This window comes from Podarcis cretensis, assembly GCF_951804945.1.
Source record: "Podarcis cretensis genome assembly, chromosome: 7".
Classification (NCBI taxonomy): domain Eukaryota; kingdom Metazoa; phylum Chordata; class Lepidosauria; order Squamata; family Lacertidae; genus Podarcis; species Podarcis cretensis.
In genome coordinates, this window is record NC_137176.1 from 56,100,489 (window position 1) to 56,111,008 (window position 10,520).

Here is a 10,520-nt window from a genome sequence, read left to right on the forward strand (position 1 = left end):
GCAGTAAAGTTTTTAACCCGAGGTACTATTTCTGGGTTAGTGGAGTCTATAATCTGAAGCGTCTGTAACCCGAGGTACCACTGTATAATGATTGGTTTTGTCTCTTCTGCAATAAAAAGAACATCAATAAAAGACTAAGGCTGCAATCTGAACCCCACTCATCTGGGAGTAAGTCCCATTGAATTCAATAGGACTTCTGAGTAGACATGGTTAGCATTATGCTGTAAACTGGCTAAGAAACCAATTATACATAAGGCTGAACAGGAGGCTATTATAGGGGCAGAAGTCACAAGGAGGAATATTATAAGTAAAGGCACAGTAGCCTAAAAAAAAACTTGATAAAACTTCATCCATTTTCTGGTGGCAAAATATATTGAAAACAATTACTATAATCAGTAATACTAATAGCAAGTTTAAATCATCATAAAATGTGTTATGGAAGATGGAATTATTGGATTGCCCTTATACTTATTTTATTATGTGTTTTTATGTACTTTATTGTAATTTTATGGTGTGAACCGCCCTGAGATCTACAAGTATAGGGCAGAGAGGAAGCACTAGACTCATCTATTTTTCACCAGCAAAAGCCTGATCATTACCATAAAAGGTGGGTGGAATCAGAAATCGTCACAAATTCAGGATAGATAGATGTGTGGTAGAATATGTATAATTAAGGCACCTGCAATTTCTGACATCTGTGGTATGGATTCTGTAATTTTACATTTGGTTTTTGATTCAGTACAATAATATTAAATAGGCTCTGGAACAGCCTTGGATATATACCCTTGTGGAAATTAATTGAAACAAACAATGTAGTTTATTGTACAAAACTCACATATACATACATTAGTAATGGATATGAGCCCCACTATTTTAAAGCAGCATTTGAACATGGTTTGGCATGCAGTCTACTTGTTTCGAACAGTCACTGTTGATTTTCGGATCCTTGTACCACACTTGAATCAGCACCTGAATGAGCTTCTCCATAGTTGTACAGTCTACAGCACGGAGGCTACTTTTGCATATAGCCCACAAATTCTCAATGGGATTTACGTCCAGGGAATTCCCTGGCCAATCAAGTATCTATATTTGCTGCTCTGTCATTAATTTCTTCACCACTTTCGATGTGTGACAGGGACTAGGTCCTGCTACAATATCCCAGTACTGTCAGGATACCTCTTTTCCAGCTCTGGAATAACTCTCTTTCATAGAACCTCAATATATTGTGGCGAGCGCATCATTCCTTCTATTGGCTGCAGGCTTCCAACACCATAATGATCAACTGACTTTTTGTGTCTGTTTTGAGTACAGGATTATGAGTAAGAGAAAACATGCTTTGTTTCAATTAATTTGCACAAGGGTGTAGGTAACCCTATACAAGCATACTTACAATCTACAAGTTACTTCTGAACAGAACAGTTGAGTGATCTCATGATTATTCATTTGATTGGATTCTGTATTCACTTGTGTTCTGCATAATCGTGTGATAACCTACAGCTATCTCTGGCATTGCTTGACCTTTTTGCCTCCATACACACCTATGCTGATCACACAAACACATACACACACACAGATAGTGCTGGCTATAAACAAGAAATAAATCACACTTAAAAATGTTACATTTCACCTAAGATTAAAAGCAAAACTATTTCAGTGATCATAAAGTGCTTATGTAATACAACATCCAATTATAGAAGTTTAACTTTTGTAGTCTCTATTGCAATTATTGCCTTATGGCCTTTGTTCTCCATTGTGCACCATTCGTTTTTAGATGTGAATGTTGTAGATTAATACAAAGTACACTGTCTGAATTTGTGATGTGCTAGTTTGGTAGATCAGTTTTTCATGAATATTACCCTAAGAAACTCATGCCAAACTTCCAGGTGCCTGTTTCCTTTAAGACACCAACATTGGCAATGACCCCAAGAGACCTAGCCAATGGAAAGGAAACAGAAGAGTTTCCTCTGATGCACATGATGAAGAATTGGCAGTCAGCTATTAAAGATTTTGCAGAGCATACTGTAATACTTCTAACCTGTGCTGTGAGCAACTTTTTATTGGAAACCCATCACAACCAGAGATCAAGAACACCCCATCTCTGCTGTCAGGTTTGAATGTTGTCAAAAATCCAATGATGCTTTTATACTGAAGAGTGAAAGCCAAGAATGGATAGATTCTAGATTAATGAGCTGGAAATGTGAATCCTGGGAATCTTCTATAATTAGTTTCCCAAACCCCAAGCAGTCAGAGCCTCTGTGTTACAATAGCTACATGGAGATTGCTTTAAACAGCCTCCTCATTGGTACTGCTTCATGTGGCAACTAAGACATGTGCAATGTTTCAGCACATGGACTGTTCCCCATCAGAATTTTTTGGTGGGGGTCAAGTCAGGAAGATGCTCAGCCTGTTAAAGCAGTTTCCATACCAAAACCATTTCAGAGGTTGTCCATGTGGCCTTAAACAATAAGGAAACTTGTCCTGGAGGGCCATGCATGTTATATAGTTAGAGGCTGCTGGAATGATGTCTACAGCAGCATTGTGTATATCCTTATTCCTTTTCATCCTTTAGCACTGCTAATTTTATGGACCAATGTGTGCCTTTGTCTTCAGATTGTGCCAGCACATCATTTAATGCAGCTGTTAATAATTGAATTTCCCTGATATATCTGTGATCAAGAAAGTGCTATTTGCTTGGGGAGAGTTTGGTGAAGTTGGTTACTTTTGCAAATCCTTGATTTCTTGATATGAAATAGAAATGTTTCATTTCCATTGTGTTTTTTGGCTGTGCACTGCGACTTCATTCTGCCTTCATCAACATTATTGATATTTTTGGATACATCTTGCTTTGCGATGCTGACTAGCTAGTAGTGACTTAATCATCCTGGCTTCCACCAACTGTTTTCTGTCTGCTAATACTGTTGCCCAACAGAACTAATGATAACATTTTCTACAGTCATCTCAGCAGAGACTGCTCCATTGCACATAAGTCTGCTCAGTATATAAAACTCCCTGACATATTCTTGGAAAGAAACAGAACAGATTACTGTATATCTTTTCTTCCTTTGGTGAATGAGGCTCATTGTCAGAGGAAGAGGAGTGCGGGGGGAATGCACCGCCCCCGGCAACGCGATCCCGGTGGGGTGCCATTGCGGCTGCCCCCCGCCCGCGCTGGGCACCACTCCCCTGCAGGTGGTGTGCCACGCCCCCAGGACGCACGCCAGCCCCACCCCCACCCCACCCCCGGTGCCAGAGCATGAAGCTCTGCCATTGATGAGGATATGAGTATTTAGGTTCAGAGAAACAAACAAGTTTGGCTAGAATTCTGGGTATGCAAAAATTGGCAATTTGTTCAGAGTTCTATCTTGTCACCTTGTTTATAGGGTTCTTCATCCATGAGTTGGCTCATACATGCATGGCATTTGGATGCCAGTAGTATGGCTGCGTTCTGGCTAGTCACTGGTATGTAAAAGCTGCATGAGTAATAGAGGCCCATGGATTAAGACGCTTTGTATGAGATGCAGGACTGTATGAGACACTATTTATTATTTTATATCCCACTATTCCTCAGAAGACTCCAGCATGGGTAGCAATCAAAATACCAGAACATTAAAAGCAAATAGCACAATTTTAAAAAGCTCTATTCAGTTTGTACACATTAGTATAGAAGCCATTTGTTTTAAACATTCAAGTGGCCATTCAGAAGAAGAGGCAAGTTTTCAGCTGGAAGTGAAAGATGAGAAATGTTGGCACAAGCCAGCATAAATGATAGGACACTAGAAAACACACACACATATAAAGCTTTGAAAAATAGCAACAAAAATACTATGAGCATGTGCAGTTTCAAATTTAAAAAACTTGCTTTACTCATCATTGGTTTTGCTCTTAGGGCCTTGGTCCAGTCAGTAACTTTCAGCATAACTAGAAGGAGCAATGGCTGCAAAAGGGGACTTGGTCCTTGTACTGTAGACATCAGATTCTACTTCCTTTAACCAGACTGATGCATCTTTGTTCCGTGTTTTTCTGCTCCCTACCCCCACAAAAAACAACTTCAATCAGTCTTACCAGAATCCTATACCCAAGCAAGCCCCATTAAACATAAAGTGACTTCCTTCCGAGTAGACATATATGTTATTGTACTGTACTATAAGTTAACTGCCTGGACTTTATCCATGTAGAGTTTTTTTTGTATTTGCCATGAAGGGGGGCATTCTTAAACAACCACCCACATGTTGTAGAATCTTAGATGGTAGAGTTGTATGGGAATCCGAGGGTCACTTAGTCCAACCCCTTGCAATGCAGGAATCTCAACTAAAGCATCCAAGACAAATGGCCATCCAACCTCTGCTTAAAAGCCTCCCAAGGAAGGAGAGTCCACAACCTCCTGAGAGAGACCATTCCACCATCAAACAGCTCTTAATATCAGAAAGTTCTTCCCCATGTTTAGTTGGAATCTCTGTTCTTGTAACTTGAATCCACTGGTTGCTATGAAGAAAGGAAAGGCAATGGAGTGGGGGTGGGGGTAAGGAAATCTCTTTGGAGATTGTAAGCAGATACGAAAGGGGGAAAAGCAAGAAGCCTGCTGTTAGGGCTCAGGGATTCCTGTCACCTGGTATCCAAAGCAGTTCACTCATCACTGCCTTGTTCATTCATTCACCGAAAACATGCAGGAGGAATGGCCAGCATATACTTTGAAGTTTTTCTGGACATGATTTCCTTTTTTTTCTTCTTCTTCTTTACTCTCCAGAGACAAGATAACTTGCTTTTGTTTTTAAACAAAAGCTCAGAGTCCAGCAGTGCTACCACGGGCCATGAGTCAAACCACTGTAACACCGAGGCTCCAACACCCATTTCACAGAGTCATTCCAGTCCAAGAAGATATCAAAAGCTGCATAGAAATCAAGCAGATTTATCAAGCTGTCCTTTCCCTGACACAGATTATCAATCTGGGCAAGCAAAACGGTTCAGAAATCACCCCTGCCTGAAGCCAGAATGACATTGGTCTATTGAACTGGCTGCTGTTTACAATGCCAACTAACATTTTCAAAGTTCTGTCATTTTGTATATGGAGCAAATCTTTTGTGTTCAATTCAAGTTCAACCCACTCTCTTTTAACGTCTACAAGTGAAACAGAACTTTATCCATTGTGGTAGGAAGAGCCATTGTGAAAAGATATTGAGACAGCTAAACTGGCTTAAATTCAAGGTAAAATTCTCAGTAGGTCTTCAATGCTGAGTGTTTCTGAAAAGTCAATCCCTCAAATACCCTCAAGAACAGAATTTTCTGCCATTTGTAAGTATAATATATTATATGCCATCTCTGGTAGTGAGAAATCAACAATTTTTCCAAAGGTCTGAAAAGCAGTGTTATCTACAGAATACATATTTATGAATATGTTGAGGTTTTAAAATGACCACCGATGCAACAGAGAAACAACATCCTGTTTGTGAAACAATCTCCAAATAGACTTGTGCAAGTGCCCCCACATTTCTGGGTTAGGTTATTTCTCTTCCAATAATATCAGGAGCCAATGTGTACATGGCCTTGTCAATCTATGCCTCAAAACCTGCTTCACTATGCAGTTCATACAAATATATTTAGTATGTATTTAGCTTACATTCTGAACACCACAAGCTAAGGCTCCTTTTCATATGTTATATTTCTAAAAATCAGCTACACTGCTCAGAAATAGTCACTTCAGCAGTAGACTGTATATATGATTTGGCTATATTTCTAAATGTACTCTTCATAGTATCTATTGGGAAGCTCTTTCGATTCTAGTTCTATAGTGAGCCTTGAAACAGCTTTAGAAATAAAATTGTTTCATTTCATTCAAACCCAATGAATGTTTAGTGGCTTGATTGAGTAAGTCAAACCTGTGGTGATTTAAACAAAACTATTAATTCTCTCCTTTATGAATAAGTTAATTTTCCCACAAAGGTCCAAATGTACCTCTTTATTTGGTGATTTTGTCTGATTAAAACAGCTAACGGCTTCTTTCCACCCAAACAAGATTTATACCCATTTGATTCTATTAAACCACAACAGACACATCAATCCAAAGTGATTCTACTTAATTTACATGTCCCTGCCCACTGGTCTAGAAAACTTTACTTTCTGTACAGAAAAGCTCAACTTCCAAATTGAATCCTAATGCAAACTTCCAAGGTTCACACCAAGGCCACAATAGATTGCTTTGTAATTGATTGCATTATTTAGTTCAGAAGCTGTCTCAGTATCAAGTGTATTACTTTGGAGATAAGCACACACTCAGCTGTGTTCAAATCTATTTTATTGCCTTGCTTTCTGAATTTGCATGCTGTCTATGCAGTCGTCCCTCCCTCCCCTATTCCTCCCCCTTCAACGGGACTAAAAATGCCTTAAACCTGAGTTCCTTGTTTTAAAAGATTGGTAGTAAGGGCTATCTTCTCTGTATCTCACTTATTCAGGTCATATCTTTGGATCAATAGAATATGACTTATGTTTTTATATATGCTGGAAGCCACCCAGAATGCCAGGGGAAACCCAGACAGGTGGGCAGGGTATAAATAAAATCACCACCATCATCATCATCACTAGGTTCATATCTCACAATGCTTATTGATAAATTTCTGGTGTTCAGAAACCATGGTGATGTAGCTACTAGGATGGTGTGCACTGAATATAAATGGTCAGGCATTTGTATTTTATTGTTTGATAGCTCCCTGATTGAAAAAATGATACTACATTTGTGTGAATATGAAATAATGAGTCCTGATCAGAGACACGTTTGGCAGTAGATATATCAATTTTAACATAAAATATTCTTGCTAAGAAATGGTTTTCTCCCACATGAAATCCAAAACTATTTGCAGCATTAACACTCAGAAATGAATTTCTGACAGTGCTGAGCTGATCAGAGTCATACTTTTTGAATGATGGTTCAATTTCTAGAGCCAGAGAGAGAGAGAAAGGTCTTCGGTGTTACTGAAGGATTGTACAAAATTCAAATAACCTAGATGAGTAGGTTATAGATTCCAACTATCACAGTAAATCCCTTGTTCTATCGGTTCCCATAAAAAGGTTTCTTTGATTGGGTGATTCAGCACTGCACATGTTAATGTGAGCCCACTGAATAGCTTATTAATATATCCCAACCCCATTCAGGGCTCTACTCTGAGACTTGTTTTACTTAATCATGACCAAATACAAGTTTGGCATAGTTGAGTCCCCACCACTCCTTTTATTAAGGACGATTTTGCTCTAATGCAAACTGAGAATGATGACATAGATGCTGACTTGTTTAAATTATATTATTACATCTGAAGACTTTACTTTCACCCTTTAAACCTCACATGTACACAAACATAATGAATGAAGTCTGACCTGTCTAATTTATTCAGCCTTATAATACAGCTTTGCATAAGATGTTCAGATCAAATTTTAGCTTTGTTTAGCAACCCTAGACCATGGTGGAGTACATTTTCATTCTGTTTTAAGATTTAAACAATTTTGCCAGGGGCACAGAAACCTCTCGATCTCGGATAGATCAGTTGTATTTTTGCCATCTTGAATTAAGTCATTTCAGATTTTAAGGACAAATTTTAACTCATGAAATTTACAAATTATGCAAATTGGGTAGAAATGTACAGATATGGGGGGGAATTAGCTGTATCATATTGTAATTAAAAACAATCTTGACAATTGAAACCAACAAAACAAAATCCAGGCTAGATAGATACGGTTCCGATTTTATTCCCATTACATACCAGGCAGAGGGCTTTCTTGGCAGTGGCACCCACCCTGTGGAATGTCCTCCCACCAGATGTCAAGGAAATAAACAACTATCTGACTTTTAGAAGACATCTGAAGGCAGCCCTGTTTAGGGAGCTTTTTAATGTTTGATCTTTTATTGTGTTTTTAATATCCTGTTGGAAGCCGCCCAGAGTAGCTGGGGAGGCCAGGCCAGATGGGCAGGGTATAAGTAAGAAATTATTATTATTATTATTATTATTATTATTATTATTATTATACAAAGGGAAAGCCAAATGTGCATTTATAAAATAGGGATAGAAAGTAGGGGCAGATGGGGGCATGGCACACTGGGCACCAGGGGGGATTTCAGGGTGGTATGGGGGGCTGTAGGGCGGCATGGCGGTTGCTGGGCATCTTGGGCGCTGCAAGGGGTAGAGCCGCTGCCCGTCCCTCAAAACATCAGCTACAGAAGTTTTGGCAGCTCTGCTAAAAATAGCACAAGTTTGGTGGCTCCACTTAAAAAAATCTGGTCCGCCCCAGGCGCTAGCAGGGGTTGCTATGCCACTGCAAGCTGAAAAGGATTCCCCACCCCTATTCTAGAGTGTGTAACAGATTCCAAAGTGAATTTAGACCAGGAGTGTGACATTGTTGCCACTAATGCCATGACAGGGCTGGTGCAAAATCCAGTCACACACACACAGTTTACATGCCTGAATGCAACAACCTTAGTGCATGGGAAGAAAGTAGCAGAGTAGCCGCTGCATCTGGTCCATTTGCCATGCAGAGTTCCAAAGTAAAACACACACAGGCGGCAGAATTCTTCAGTAACAGTTTACTGAGGTTTAAAAGTGTACAGGTCTTACTGGATCCCCAGGAAGGTTCACAAACTTCAGCTCCTAATAGCATGTCTGGTTACAGAAGCAAAGAACAGGAAAACAGAAAGAAAAAAAACCTGACTGATAAACTGAGCTCAGAGGCAGGAGATATATTACCCACCGCTGAGTATATGACCTTGAGTCTCACATGACTGACCAGATAAGTGACCCATAAAACTCACAATCCTTAACATACCAATCCTTAAGAACCCCACTGTTTCTTCTCAAGCCTGTGTGTGTGTGTTTGCAGTTGGCTCTGGAGAAAGGGAGGGCAGGTACATTTAGCCAATGGGGCCAGACATCTCCCCCGACCTAAAGAATACCTGTGGGAATGATGCTATGTCATGACAGAGCCCTCAAGATCCCACCAATTTTGGCAGTGTTGGAAAGAAGAAGAAAGAAAGAACAGCTCAGCACACTGGTGGGGATGTGAACTGCCCTCACTGGTCATGAAATTGATTGTTTGATGAGTGGGTGATAGTTACCTATTCCTGAGTAGATCTGCTTGGATCAAATGAGGGCGGGGTGGCTGTGCCATGCGTGTGTGTGCATGTGTCATAGCCACTTCAGTTGCTCACACACAGCCTTGGAGGGTTGCCCAAGTGTAAATTCAGCCCTTATGTCAAGAAATGTTCACCACCCCAGCTTAGTTTTAGCATGGTCCATTTATGGGCATCATCTGCTATAAAGGAGCCTTCACAGTTTTTAATTGTTCATTTCAGCCTGAAGTGTCTGGAACATCTTTTTCCAACCCTATTGGGTAAGCTCTAAGTAACAGAGTCCTCAGTCTGAAATATTTGCTATTTAGCACCTTTGTAATATTCCACATAGAGTTCATATTTCACTTGAACCCAATCACAAATCTTGGCATTCTTAGGGGTAGATGACATGAAGAGTTTTGTGAGTTTCTGCCACTAGGTAAATTTGGTGTTCACTTAATGTCCTTTAAGCGATTCAAAAGGCAATTTTCCTGTAAAAGAATAAGGAGTAGTTTAATAAGCAAACAGAGTTGTGCAGATTGCCTCTTCCCAGGGTTGTTGCTGTGAATAAGACCGTTGCATACTCTCTTTTTCTACTGTGTTCATTCTTCATCTAACCCATTCCCTGCTCTTGATTGTTTTGATACTAGCAGACAAACAATTGTAACCACAGTTGCTTCACACTATGGTTTGGGTGTTGTTTTGATGCAAATGAAAGGAGGCAGGGAAGTTACGGCTGCGTTTGCCTCCAGTGTGCTTAATGCATCAGAAAAGAACATGTTCTGTCATTGAAAAAGAGGCTCTAACATGCTTCTGGGCAATGTAACACTTCAGGACTTTCTTGTGATATAAGGTTAACATTTATCACACATAGTTCAAGTCAAGCAACCTCAAGAATAGGTAAGCAGATCATCAGACTTAGGGACTTCTATTTCCAAATTGATCATCTCCCAAACATTTGGAATACCACTGCAGATTGCTTATCCTGTGTTCTGATTTTAAGCCAAGAGGACATCAAATAAGATGTGGATGAAGCATTGGTAATTAAACAATAGCCTCATCCACCCAAGCGGTGAGTATACCTTCAGAATGGAAAGTAGCCCTGAGTGCTGACCAAGAGGCTATTGACCTTATATAAGCAAAAGAAAATAATGCCAAAAGAAGCTATCCAGACCTCTGCAAACATACGGGCAAGTAGCAAGTGAATTGTGCCTCCTCAGTGAGATTTGAAAAATTGAGAATTGAGTATTTCCAACATCTCCACAAGCAAGATTAATTAATGTGGCCATTGAGGATCACATAGGCATGTCTAACTAAAAGATGAAATAATCAAAGCATCTGGTAGCCAGGGATGAACAAAATCGTTGAGGAAATAATCAGGAACTGTACTGCGCCTTATGTGATAAATTTCAGGTGATGTTCACAACCCCATTAA